This window comes from Bufo gargarizans, unplaced genomic scaffold, assembly GCF_014858855.1.
Source record: "Bufo gargarizans isolate SCDJY-AF-19 unplaced genomic scaffold, ASM1485885v1 fragScaff_scaffold_423_pilon, whole genome shotgun sequence".
Classification (NCBI taxonomy): Eukaryota; Metazoa; Chordata; class Amphibia; order Anura; family Bufonidae; genus Bufo; species Bufo gargarizans.
This window is the reverse complement of record NW_025334114.1, coordinates 88,882-102,211: the sequence shown is the minus strand read 5'-3', so window position 1 is coordinate 102,211 and position 13,330 is coordinate 88,882. Positions and strand designations below refer to the sequence as shown.

The 13,330-nt window shown below is 48.3% G+C and overlaps 1 long non-coding RNA gene across 1 annotated transcript in view; it reads left to right on the top strand.

Annotated features, from left to right (window-relative positions):
- The window catches only part of LOC122922520, a 33,463-nt gene that overhangs the window by 10,209 nt on the left and 9,924 nt on the right, over nucleotides 1-13,330 (top strand). Inside the window, exon 2 of the long non-coding RNA XR_006387139.1 lies at nucleotides 1,423-1,552. This is a non-coding gene — a long non-coding RNA (uncharacterized LOC122922520). The remainder of the gene's footprint in view (nucleotides 1-1,422; nucleotides 1,553-13,330) is intronic.

The following is a 13,330-nucleotide window of genomic DNA, read 5'->3' as shown; positions in this document are numbered from 1 at the left end:
TCACTACTAGGGTGACCGACTGTCGTATGCAATGGCTCCCCCGATCATCACATCAGCAGTTGTCAGCTCTGCCATGAGAGGAGCACATGTGGTGTCAGGATGTCCTGCACATATCACTGAGCTGTCAGTGTCCTCGTATCACTACTAGGGGTGACCGACTGTCGTATGCAATGGCTCCCCCGATCATCACACCAGCAGTTGTCAGCTCTGCCAAGAGAGACAATACATGTGGTGTCAGGATGTCCCGCACATATCACTGAGCTGTCAGTGTCCTCGTATCACTACTAGGGTGACCGACTGTCATATGCAATGGCTCCCCCGATCATCACACCAGCAGTTGTCAGCTCTGCCATGAGAGGAGCACATGTGGTGTCAGGATGCCCTGCACATATCACTGAGCTGTCAGTGTCCTCGTATCACTACTAGGGGTGACCGACTGTCGTATGCAATGGCTTCCCCGATCATCACACCAGCAGTTGTCAGCTCTGCCATGAGAGACAATACATGTGGTGTCAGGATGTCCTGCACATATCACTGAGCTGTCAGTGTCCTCGTATCACTACTGGGGTGACCGACTGTCGTATGCAATGGCTCCCCCGATCATCACACCAGCAGTTGTCAGCTCTGCCATGAGAGGAGCACATGTGGTGTCAGGATGTCCTGCACATATCACTGAGCTGTCAGTGTCCTCGTATCACTACTAGTGGTGACCGACTGTCGTATGCAATGGCTTCCCCGATCATCACACCAGCAGTTGTCAGCTCTGCCAAGAGAGACAATACATGTGGTGTCAGGATGTCCTGCACATATCACTGAGCTGTCAATGTCCTCGTATCACTACTAGGGGTGACCGACTGTCGTATGCAATGGCTCCCCCGATCATCACACCAGCAGTTGTCAGCTCTGCCATGAGAGGAGCACATGTGGTGTCAGGATGTCCTGCACATATCACTGAGCTGTCAGTGTCCTCGTATCACTACTGGGGTGACCGACTGTCGTATGCAATGGCTTCCCCGATCATCACACCAGCAGTTGTCAGCTCTGCCATGAGAGGAGCACATGTGGTGTCAGGATGTCCTGCACATATCACTGAGCTGTTAGTGTCCTCGTATCACTACTAGGGGTGACGACTGTCGTATGCAATGGCTTCCCCGATCATCACACCAGCAGTTGTCAGCTCTGCCAAGAGAGGAGCACATGTGGTGTCAGGATGTCCTGCACATATCACTGAGCTGTCAGTGTCCTCGTATCACTACTGGGGTGACCGACTGTCGTATGCAATGGCTCCCCCGATCATCACACCAGCAGTTGTCAGCTCTGCCATGAGAGGAGCACATGTGGTGTCAGGATGTCCTGCACATATCACTGAGCTGTCAGTGTCCTCGTATCACTACTAGGGGTGACCGACTGTTCCTCTGATAGGCAGCGGGTACGGGCATCTCTGCTGCAGCCTATCAGAGGGCGGCGCGATGACATCATTATAATTGCGGCTCAGCGTACAGCACAGACGGTGGTAAGAGGCCTGCATCACAGCGCTGACTGCCGCATGGAGGTGAGTAGATGTGTTTGGTTAGTTTTTATTTTATTTGGCACAATGCAGGAGAGGAGCACTATGGGGGCATCTAGGGGCACTAAGGGGCATACTAGCACATTATGGGGGGCACTATGGGGAAGGGGGGAGAGGAGCACTATGGGGGCATTTACTTGGGGACATTATGTAAGGGAATTTTATACTGGCTCATTATGGGGGCACTATGGGGAAGAGGAGAACTTTGAGGGCATTATATAGGGGTATTTTATGATGGCACACATTATGGGGGCACTATGATTAGCTCAACTATTGTTTGTATGGTGCTCATATTAAGGGGGCATTTTTCTACTGTCACATAAGAATTATTACTACTGGGGACTATGGGGAACATGATTACTAGTATGGGCACTATGAGAGCATTATTATTTCTGGGGCACAGTGGGACATGTTGGGGGCACTGTAGGAGCACTATTACTACTAAGTGCACTCTGGCAGAGAATTATTGCAATTTGTGGGATTTTGGGGGGCACCTTAGCACAGTTATTTTTTTGGGGACATTATATTTATACTATTAGTATCAGGGACACTGTTTCTGGTCACAGTTATTTAGGGAACTGTGTGCCACTAATTATTGAAGGGGCACTATCTGTGTGCAAAATGACAATTAGATAATGTTGGGTGACCACCTAGAATCAAACAGAAATTTGTGAAATGAGTGGTCAAATTTAAAACTTAGCATTTAATGAACGTAAATTAGAAAATAGGTCCCATGATAATTTAGATAACATATAAATAAATAAATATGGAGCAGCACGGCAGTATATCACACAGGATCTGATGGTGCACAAGGTGGAATTATGCAATTAAGTGATGCTCGGCGGCACCAACAAATTATAGTCAGGTGGTCCTACCGCTTCGATGTGGCGCTCCAGAGACAACGAATCACTAGCCGGTGTTGATTGATGAGCACACCATAGCTAGCGACAACTGTATACTGCAGGGTGGTCTGTAGTACTGGCTGACCCTAGTGATGCCCTAGAGCCCTACAATGGCCTATGTGACCAGATGGCGGAGACCGCCACCAGTCACCTACAGGAACCTCACCCTGGAATTAGTGCGCCCTGTTTGGCCCTTGCTTACCTGGTCCCTACACGCATGTTTCGCTAGGGGATGAGTAACAAGCTCATCAGGGGAAAAGCCGGGAGCTTGGGCTAAGTCTGTGCACGGAGGGCTGACAATGGTGTCAAGCATGTGTCCTGCACAGAGAAAAAATCACACCTTGATCCGGATGTGGATCAGTGTGGTATAGGGGAAAAGGGAATTAGGATGAAAAACCCCTCTCCTAATAACCAGTTCAGGCGCATAGGTTGATGTAACCCTATCACTATCTGTGTGGTACAAGTATTATCAGGGGGATTATCTGTTTCTGCAGCATAGTATTGGGGAGCACAGCGGGCACAGTATTGGGGGCACTGTCTGTGTGGTACAAGTATTATCAGGGGACTGTTTCTGCATTATAGAATTCAGGGGCACAGTATTAGGAGCACTATCTGGGTGTTACTAGTATTATCAGGGGGATTATCTGTTTCTGCAGCATAGTATTGGGGAGCACAGCGGGCACAGTATTGGGGGCACTGTCTGGGTGTTACTAGTATTATCAGGGGGTTTATCTGTTTCTGCAGCATAGTATTGGGGAGCACAGCGGGCACAATATTGGGGGGCACTATCTGGGTGGTATCAGTATTATCAGGGGGATTATCTGTTTCTGCAGCATAGTATTGGGGAGCACAGCGGGCACAGTATTGGGGGCACTATCTGGGTGGTATCAGTATTATCAGGGGGTTTACCTGTTTCTGCAGCATAGTATTGGGGAGCACAGCGGGCACAATATTGGGGGGGCACTATCTTGGTGTTACTAGTATTATCAGGGAGATTATCTGTTTCTGCAGCATAGTATTGGGGAGCACAGTGGGCACAGTATTGCGGGCACTATCTGTGTGGTATCAGTATTATCAGGGGGGTTATATGTTTCTGCAGTACAGTATTGGGGAGCAGAGCGGGCACAGTATTGGGGGGCACTATCTGGGTGGTATCAGTATTATCAGGGGGATTATCTGTTTCTGCAGTATAGTATTGGGGAGCACAGCGGGCACAGTATTGGGGGCACTATCTGGGTGGTATCAGTTATTATCAGGGGGATTATCTGTTTCTGCAGCATAGTATTGGGGAGCACAGCGGGCACAGTATTGGGGACACTATCTGGGTGGTATCAGTATTATCAGGGGGGTTATATGTTTCTGCAGCATAGTATTGGGGAGCACAGTATTGGGGACACTATCTGGGTGGTATCAGTATTATCAGGGGGGTTATATGTTTCTGCAGCATAGTATTGGGGAGCACAGCGGGCACAGTATTGGGGACACTATCTGGGTGTTACTAGTATTATCAGGGGGATTATCTGTTTCTGCAGCATAGTATTGGGGATCACAGTGGGCACAGTATTGGGGGCACTATCTGGGTGGTATCAGTATTATCAGGGGGATTATCTGTTTCTGCAGCATAGTATTGGGGAGCACAGCGGGCACAGTATTGGGGGCACTATCTGGGTGGTATCAGTATTATCAGGGGGATTATCTGTTTCTGCAGCATAGTATTGGGGGGCACTATCTGGGTGGTATCAGTATTATCAGGGGGATTATCTGTTTCTGCAGCATAGTATTGGGGAGCACAGTATTGGGGACACTATCTGGGTGGTATCAGTATTATCAGGGGGTTTATCTGTTTCTGCAGCATAGTATTGGGGAGCACAGTGGGCACAGTATTGGGGGCACTATCTGGGTGTTACTAGTATTATCAGGGGGATTATCTGTTTCTGCAGCATAGTATTGGGGAGCACAGTATTGGGGACACTATCTGGGTGGTATCAGTATTATCAGGGGGATTATCTGTTTCTGCAGCATAGTATTGGGGAGCACAGTATTGGGGACACTATCTGGGTGGTATCAGTATTATCAGGGGGATTATCTGTTTCTGCAGCATAGTATTGGGGAGCACAGCGGGCACAGTATTGGGGGCACTATCTGGGTGTTACTAGTATTATCTGGGGGATTATCTGTTTCTGCAGCATAGTATTGGGGAGCACAGTATTGGGGGCACTATCTGGGTGGTATCAGTATTATCAGGGGGATTATCTGTTTCTGCAGCATAGTATTGGGGAGCACAGTATTGGGGACACTATCTGGGTGGTATCAGTATTATCAGGGGGTTTATCTGTTTCTGCAGCATAGTATTGGGGAGCACAGTGGGCACAGTATTGGGGGCACTATCTGGGTGTTACTAGTATTATCAGGGGGATTATCTGTTTCTGCAGCATAGTATTGGGGAGCACAGTATTGGGGACACTATCTGGGTGGTATCAGTATTATCAGGGGGATTATCTGTTTCTGCAGCATAGTATTGGGGAGCACAGTATTGGGGACACTATCTGGGTGGTATCAGTATTATCAGGGGGATTATCTGTTTCTGCAGCATAGTATTGGGGAGCACAGCGGGCACAGTATTGGGGGCACTATCTGGGTGTTACTAGTATTATCAGGGGGATTATCTGTTTCTGCAGCATAGTATTGGGGAGCACAGTGGGCACAGTATTGGGGGCACTATCTGGGTGGTATCAGTATTATCAGGGGGATTATCTGTTTCTGCAGCATAGTATTGGGGAGCACAGTGGGCACAGTATTGGGGGGCACTATTTGGGTGTTACTAGTATTATCAGGGGGATTATCTGTTTCTGCAGCATAGTATTGGGGAGCACAGTGGGCACAGTATTGGGGGCACTATCTGGGTGGTATCAGTATTATCAGGGGGATTATCTGTTTCTGCAGCATAGTATTGGGGAGCACAGTGGGCACAGTATTGGGGGGCACTATCTGGGTGTTACTAGTATTATCAGGGGGATTATCTGTTTCTGCAGCATAGTATTGGGGAGCACAGCGGGCACAGTATTGGGGGGCACTATCTGGGTGTTACTAGTATTATCAGGGGGATTATCTGTTTCTGCAGCATAGTATTGGGGAGCACAGCGGGCGCAGTATTGGGGGCACTACCTGCATGGTACTACTATTCTCAGGGAGATTATCTGTTTCTGCAGCATAGTATTGGGGAGCACAGCGGGCACAGTATTGGGGGCACTATCTGGGTGTTACTAGTATTATCAGGGGGATTATCTGTTTCTGCAGCATAGTATTGGGGAGCAGAGCATGCGCAGTATTGGGGGCACTATCTGGGTGGTATCAGTATTATCAGGGGGATTATCTGTTTCTGCAGCATAGTATTGGGGAGCACAGTGGGTACAGTATTGGGGGCACTATCTGGGTGGTATCAGTATTATCAGGGGGTTTACCTGTTTCTGCAGCATAGTATTGGGGAGCACAGTATTGGGGACACTATCTGGGTGGTATCAGTATTATCAGGGGGTTTATCTGTTTCTGCAGCATAGTATTGGGGAGCACAGCGGGCACAGTATTGGGGGGCACTATCTGGGTGGTATCAGTATTATCAGGGGGATTATCTGTTTCTGCAGCATAGTATTGGGGAGCACAGTATTGGGGGCACTATCTGGGTGGTATCAGTATTATCAGGGGGATTATCTGTTTCTGCAGCATAGTATTGGGGAGCACAGTATTGGGGGCACTATCTGGGTGGTATCAGTATTATCAGGGGGATTATCTGTTTCTGCAGCATAGTATTGGGGAGCACAGCGGGCACAGTATTGGGGGCACTATCTGGGTGGTATCAGTATTATCAGGGGGTTTACCTGTTTCTGCAGCATAGTATTGGGGAGCACAGTATTGGGGACACTATCTGGGTGGTATCAGTATTATCAGGGGGATTATCAGTTTCTGCAGCATAGTATTGGGGAGCAGAGCGGGCGCAGTATTGGGGACACTATCTGGGTGGTATCAGTATTATCAGGGGGTTTACCTGTTTCTGCAGCATAGTATTGGGGAGCACAGCGGGCACAGTATTGGGGGCACTATCTGGGTGGTATCAGTATTATCAGGGGGATTACCTGTTTCTGCAGCATAGTATTGGGGAGCACAGTATTGGGGGCACTATCTGTGTGGTATCAGTATTATCAGGGGGATTACCTGTTTCTGCAGCATAGTATTGGGGAGCACAGTATTGGGGGCACTATCTGGGTGGTATCAGTATTATCAGGGGGGTTATATGTTTCTGCAGTACAGTATTGGGGAGCAGAGCGGGCATAGTATTGGGGGCACTATCTGGGTGTTACTAGTATTATCAGGGGGATTATCTGTTTCTGCAGCATAGTATTGGGGAGCACAGCGGGCACAGTATTGGGGGCACTATCTGGGTGGTATCAGTATTATCAGGGGGATTATCTGTTTCTGCAGCATAGTATTGGGGAGCACAGTATTGGGGGCACTATCTGGGTGGTATCAGTATTATCAGGGGGTTTACCTGTTTCTGCAGCATAGTATTGGGGAGCACAGCGGGCACAGTATTGCGGGCACTATCTGGGTGGTATCAGTATTATCAGGGGGATTATCTGTTTCTGCAGCACAGTATTGGGGGCACTATCTGGGTGTTACTAGTATTATCAGGGGGATTATCTGTTTCTGCAGCATAGTATTGGGGAGCACAGCGGGCACAGTATTGGGGGCACTATCTGGGTGGTATCAGTATTATCAGGGGGATTATCTGTTTCTGCAGCACAGTATTGGGGAGCACAGCGGGCACAGTATTGGGGGCACTATCTGGGTGGTATCAGTATTATCAGGGGGATTATCTGTTTCTGCAGTATAGTATTGGGGAGCAGAGCGGGCTCAGTATTGGGGGCACTATCTGGGTGTTACTAGTATTATCAGGGGGATTATCTGTTTCTGCAGCATAGTATTGGGGAGCACAGTATTGGGGGCACTATCTGTGTGGTATCAGTATTATCAGGGGGATTATCTGTTTCTGCAGCATAGTATTGGGGAGCACAGTATTGGGGGCACTATCTGGGTGGTATCAGTATTATCAGGCGGATTATCTGTTTCTGCAGCATAGTATTGGGGAGCACAGTATTGGGAGCACTATCTGGGTGGTATCAGTATTATCAGGGGGATTATCTGTTTCTGCAGCATAGTATTGGGGAGCACAGTATTGGGGGCACTATCTGGGTGTTACTAGTATTATCAGGGGGTTTATCTGTTTCTGCAGCATAGTATTGGGGAGCACAGCGGGCACAGTATTGGGGGCACTATCTGGGTGTTACTAGTATTATCAGGCGGATTATCTGTTTCTGCAGCATAGTATTGGGGAGCACAGTATTGGGAGCACTATCTGGGTGGTATCAGTATTATCAGGGAGATTACCTGTTTCTGCAGCATAGTATTGGGGAGCACAGTATTGGGGGGCACTATCTGGGTGGTATCAGTATTATCACGGGGATTATCTGTTTCTGCAGCATAGTATTGGGGAGCACAGCGGGCACAGTATTGGGGGCACTATCTGGGTGGTATCAGTATTATCAGGGGGATTACCTGTTTCTGCAGCATAGTATTGGGGAGCACAGTATTGGGGGCACTATCTGGGTGGTATCAGTATTATCAGGGGGATTATCTGTTTCTGCAGCATAGTATTGGGGAGCACAGTATTGGGGGCACTATCTGGGTGTTACTAGTATTATCAGGGGGTTTATCTGTTTCTGCAGCATAGTATTGGGGAGCACAGCGGGCACAGTATTGGGGACACTATCTGTGTGGTATCAGTATTATCAGGGGGATTATCTGTTTCTGCAGCATAGTATTGGGGAGCACAGTATTGGGGACACTATCTGGGTGGTATCAGTATTATCAGGGGGGTTATGTTTCTGCAGCATAGTATTGGGGAGCACAGTATTGGGGGCACTATCTGGGTGGTATCAGTGTTATCAGGGGGATTATCTGTTTCTGCAGCATAGTATTGGGGAGCACAGTATTGGGGACACTATCTGGGTGGTATCAGTATTATTAGGGGGATTATCTGTTTCTGCAGCATAGTATTGGGGAGCACAGTATTGGGGGGCACTATCTGGGTGGTATCAGTATTATCAGGGGGTTTACCTGTTTCTGCAGCATAGTATTGGGGAGCACAGTATTGGGGGCACTATCTGGGTGGTATCAGTATTATCAGGGAGTTTACCAGTTTCTACAGCATAGTATTGGGGAGCACAGTATTGGGGGCACTATCTGGGTGTTACTAGTATTATCAGGGGGTTTATCTGTTTCTGCAGCATAGTATTGGGGAGCAGAGCATGCGCAGTATTGGGGGCACTATCTGGGTGGTATCAGTATTATCAGGGGGTTTACCTGTTTCTGCAGCATAGTATTGGGGAGCACAGCGGGCACAGTATTGGGGGCACTATCTGGGTGGTATCAGTATTATCAGGGGGTTTACCTGTTTCTGCAGCATAGTATTGGGGAGCACAGCGGGCACAGTATTGGGGGCACTATCTGGGTGGTATCAGTATTATCAGGGGGGTTTACCTGTTTCTGCAGCATAGTATTGGGGAGCACAGTATTGGGGGCACTATCTGGGTGTTACTAGTATTATCAGGGAGATTATCTGTTTCTGCAGCATAGTATTGGGGAGCACAGTATTGGGGGCACTATCTGGGTGGTATCAGTATTATCAGGGGGATTACCTGTTTCTGCAGCATAGTATTGGGGAGCACAGTATTGGGGGCACTATCTGGGTGGTATCAGTATTATCAGGGGGATTATCTGTTTCTGCAGCATAGTATTGGGGAGCACAGCGGGCACAGTATTGGGGGCACTATCTGGGTGGTATCAGTATTATCAGGGGGTTTACCTGTTTCTGCAGCATAGTATTGGGGAGCACAGTATTGGGGGCACTATCTGGGTGGTATCAGTATTATCAGGGGGTTTATCTGTTTCTGCAGCATAGTATTGGGGAGCACAGCGGGCACTATCTGGGTGTTACTAGTATTATCAGGGGGATTATCTGTTTCTGCAGCATAGTATTGGGGAGCACAGTATTGGGGGCACTATCTGGGTGGTATCAGTATTATCAGGGGGTTTACCTGTTTCTGCAGCATAGTATTGGGGAGCACAGTATTGGGGACACTATCTGTGTGGTATCAGTATTATCAGGGGGATTATCTGTTTCTGCAGCATAGTATTGGGGAGCACAGTATTGGGGGCACTATCTGGGTGGTATCAGTATTATCAGGGGGATTATCTGTTTCTGCAGCATAGTATTGGGGAGCACAGCGGGCACAGTATTGGGGGCACTATCTGGGTGGTATCAGTATTATCAGGGGGTTTACCAGTTTCTACAGCATAGTATTGGGGAGCACAGTATTGGGGGCACTATCTGTGTGGTATCAGTATTATCAGGGGGTTTATCTGTTTCTGCAGCATAGTATTGGGGGCACTATCTGGGTGGTATCAGTATTATCAGGGGGTTTACCTGTTTCTGCAGCATAGTATTGGGGAGCACAGTATTGGGGGCACTATCTGTGTGGTATCAGTATTATCAGGGGGTTTATCTGTTTCTACAGCATAGTATTGGGGAGCACAGTATTGGGGGCACTATCTGGGTGGTATCAGTATTATCAGGGGGTTTACCTGTTTCTGCAGCATAGTATTGGGGAGCACAGTATTGGGGGCACTATCTGGGTGGTATCAGTATTATCAGGGGGTTTATCTGTTTCTGCAGCATAGTATTGGGGAGCAGAGCGGGCACAGTATTGGGGGGCACTATCTGGGTGGTATCAGTATTATCAGGGGGATTATCTGTTTCTGCAGCATAGTATTGGGGAGCACAGTATTGGGGGCACTATCTGGGTGGTATCAGTATTATCAGGGGGATTACCTGTTTCTGCAGCATAGTATTGGGGAGCACAGCGGGCGCAGTATTGGGGGCACTATCTGGGTGGTATCAGTATTATCAGGGGGATTATCTGTTTCTGCAGCATAGTATTGGGGAGCACAGTATTGGGGGCACTATCTGGGTGGTATCAGTATTATCAGGGGGATTATCTGTTTCTGCAGCATAGTATTGGGGAGCACAGCGGGCACAGTATTGGGGGCACTATCTGGGTGGTATCAGTATTATCAGGGGGTTTACCTGTTTCTGCAGCATAGTATTGGGGAGCACAGTATTGGGGACACTATCTGGGTGGTATCAGTATTATCAGGGGGATTATCAGTTTCTGCAGCATAGTATTGGGGAGCACAGTGGGCACAGTATTGGGGGCACTATCTGGGTGGTATCAGTATTATCAGGGGGTTTACCTGTTTCTGCAGCATAGTATTGGGGAGCACAGCGGGCACAGTATTGGGGGCACTATCTGGGTGGTATCAGTATTATCAGGGGGTTTACCTGTTTCTGCAGCATAGTATTGGGGAGCACAGTATTGGGGGCACTATCTGGGTGTTACTAGTATTATCAGGGGGATTATCTGTTTCTGCAGCATAGTATTGGGGAGCACAGTATTGCGGGCACTGTCTGGGTGGTATCAGTATTATCAGGGGGTTTACCTGTTTCTGCAGCATAGTATTGGGGAGCACAGTATTGGGGACACTATCTGGGTGGTATCAGTATTATCAGGGGGATTATCTGTTTCTGCAGCATAGTATTGGGGAGCACAGCGGGCACAGTATTGGGGGCACTATCTGGGTGGTATCAGTATTATCAGGGGGATTATCTGTTTCTGCAGCATAGTATTGGGGAGCACAGCGGGCACAGTATTGGGGGCACTATCTGGGTGGTATCAGTATTATCAGGGGGTTTACCAGTTTCTACAGCATAGTATTGGGGAGCACAGCGGGCACAGTATTGGGGGCACTATCTGTGTGGTATCAGTATTATCAGGGGGATTATCTGTTTCTGCAGCATAGTATTGGGGAGCACAGTATTGGGGGCACTATCTGTGTGGTATCAGTATTATCAGGGGGTTTATCTGTTTCTGCAGCATAGTATTGGGGAGCACAGTATTGGGGGCACTATCTGGGTGGTATCAGTATTATCAGGGGGATTATCTGTTTCTGCAGCACAGTATTGGGGAGCACAGCGGGCACTATCTGGGTGGTATCAGTATTATCAGGGGGATTATCTGTTTCTGCAGCATAGTATTGGGGAGCGCAGTATTGGGGGGCACTATCTGGGTGGTATCAGTATTATCAGGGGGATTATCTGTTTCTGCAGCATAGTATTGGGGAGCACAGTATTGCGGGCACTATCTGGGTGGTATCAGTATTATCAGGGGGTTTACCTGTTTCTGCAGCATAGTATTGGGGAGCACAGTATTGGGGACACTATCTGGGTGGTATCAGTATTATCAGGGGGATTATCTGTTTCTGCAGCATAGTATTGGGGAGCACAGCGGGCACAGTATTGGGGGCACTATCTGGGTGGTATCAGTATTATCAGGGGGTTTACCTGTTTCTGCAGCATAGTATTGGGGAGCACAGTATTGGGGGCACTATCTGGGTGGTATCAGTATTATCAGGGGGTTTACCAGTTTCTACAGCATAGTATTGGGGAGCACAGTATTGGGGGCACTATCTGTGTGGTATCAGTATTATCAGGGGGTTTATCTGTTTCTGCAGCATAGTATTGGGGAGCACAGTATTGGGGCACTATCTGGGTGGTATCAGTATTATCAGGGGGATTATCTGTTTCTGCAGCATAGTATTGGGGAGCACAGTATTGGGGGCACTATCTGGGTGGTATCAGTATTATCAGGGGGATTATCTGTTTCTGCAGCATAGTATTGGGGAGCACAGTATTGGGGGCACTATCTGGGTGGTATCAGTATTATCAGGGGGATTATCTGTTTCTGCAGCATAGTATTGGGGAGCACAGCGGGCACAGTATTGGGGGCACTATCTGGGTGGTATCAGTATTATCAGGGGGTTTACCTGTTTCTGCAGCATAGTATTGGGGAGCACAGTATTGGGGACACTATCTGGGTGGTATCAGTATTATCAGGGGGATTATCAGTTTCTGCAGCATAGTATTGGGGAGCACAGCGGGCGCAGTATTGGGGGCACTATCTGGGTGTTACTAGTATTATCAGGGGGATTATCTGTTTCTGCAGCATAGTATTGGGGAGCACAGCGGGCACAGTATTGGGGGCACTATCTGGGTGGTATCAGTATTATCAGGGGGATTATCTGTTTCTGCAGCATAGTATTGGGGAGCACAGTATTGGGGGCACTATCTGGGTGGTATCAGTATTATCAGGGGGTTTACCTGTTTCTGCAGCATAGTATTGGGGAGCACAGCGGGCACAGTATTGCGGGCACTGTCTGGGTGGTATCAGTATTATCAGGGGGATTATCTGTTTCTGCAGCACAGTATTGGGGGCACTATCTGGGTGTTACTAGTATTATCAGGGGGATTATCTGTTTCTGCAGCATAGTATTGGGGAGCACAGCGGGCACAGTATTGGGGGCACTATCTGGGTGGTATCAGTATTATCAGGGGGATTATCTGTTTCTGCAGCACAGTATTGGGGAGCACAGCGGGCACAGTATTGGGGGCACTATCTGGGTGGTATCAGTATTATCAGGGGGATTATCTGTTTCTGCAGTATAGTATTGGAGGAGCAGAGGCGGGTCTCAGTATTAGGGGCACTATCTGGGGTGTTACTAGTATTATCAGGGGGATTATCTGTTTCTGCAGCATAGTATTGGGGAGCACAGCGGGCACAGTATTGGGGACACTATCTGTGTGGTACAGTATTAATCAGGGGGATTAGCTGTTTCTGCAGCAAGTAGTTGG